Raw genomic sequence first — 1373 nt, 5'->3', positions numbered from 1 at the left:
GGCCCCCCTTTGTTTTACAAGAAAAATGTTCGCGACCCCCCGCACACATCCTCCAACCACACGCCCATATTTTGCTCCATTGCGGTTTATTTCACACCTCAAACATTTAGTAAACAATTAAGCAAATACAAGTAACCTGCAATGAATTACAGGTAGTAATGAAATAAACTACTAACTCTTTTACGCTGCGTCCGCACCTACACGGGTGATTTTGAAAACGTTTCGAATCACCAAAAACTGAGATTTTTTAAAACTCCTTTTTCCCGTTTACGTGTGGACGAGGAATACAGAGTTCGTCACGCAACATCAAAGGTATGTGCCTTTTTTCACGTCACGCTGTGCGCCACGTTATTGTTTACATGAGATGAATTGCAGATTCTGTCTCTATCTTATTTTGTTTTCTATTTTGTGTCTATCTGCAGGTTTTACACGCAGTTACTGCCCCTCCATTTACAAAGGCAGAGGCATCACGGTGGGATTATTTTACGTGTAGTTGTTTTTTCCTGTGTAACAATGTTCAACATTGATATTGCTAATACATTTCTCAATAAATGTCTCTCTGTGCAAAATGTGTTCAAAAACATAAACAGCTGTGGGATCCTGTTAGTCCGTGATTTGAACCGGGGGAACAAATCGTGGCAGGATCAGCCTGATGTTATTTGTATCCTGCTGTAACTTTACTGTATAAAGAGCAAACATCTCCAACATGTCAGGAGCAGTTAGTCATTGCAACAAGTGTTTGAACTAAAAATCAAGAATGTGGGATCCTGTTTGTCCGTGATTTAAACAGCCCAGCACTGCTCCTGAAGAAGAGGAAACCAACCCTGCAGGGAGACCTACCTCAGCACCTGTGCAGGTGAAGCCAAAGGGCAGATTTGCTTCACCATATTTTCTAGTCTTTGGCTTAGAATGAAGTTGGTTTGGAAACATATTCAGCGATGCTTCATGTCCTGCTTTGCGTTTGTGTGGGAGCCCCGTGCTGGCAGTGTCCAAGCGTTTTGTTTCCCCCCCCCTTTTCATCCTCCCCCCCACCCCTGCCATGGCTTTGTGCCCCCCCTAGGGGGCAGGCCCCACACTTTGGGAAGGTCTGCATTAACAGTTGACCAAACCCATAATTCTGTAGGATTTAGAGAACAAGAACAAGAACAAGACAGAGAGGCTCTCTGAGGGTTGGAGTTAGACGACACTAGACGAGGACATAGAAGCCAAGCAGGAAAGATAGGGGAGCTGATCAAAAAGGGAGAGTTTTGATCAGCTCGTGCTTTTGGTTTAGGTTTTATCTGATACTGGTGCCAAACTGGTACTTTTGAAACGGTGCCGGTGCTTAAAGAATGGAGAACACACACTTTGTCCAAATGTTCAGCTGTTCTTTT

Source organism: Astatotilapia calliptera, chromosome 10 (genome assembly GCF_964374335.1).
Source record: "Astatotilapia calliptera chromosome 10, fAstCal68.1, whole genome shotgun sequence".
Classification (NCBI taxonomy): domain Eukaryota; kingdom Metazoa; phylum Chordata; class Actinopteri; order Cichliformes; family Cichlidae; genus Astatotilapia; species Astatotilapia calliptera.
Note: the sequence above shows the minus strand (reverse complement) of the source record.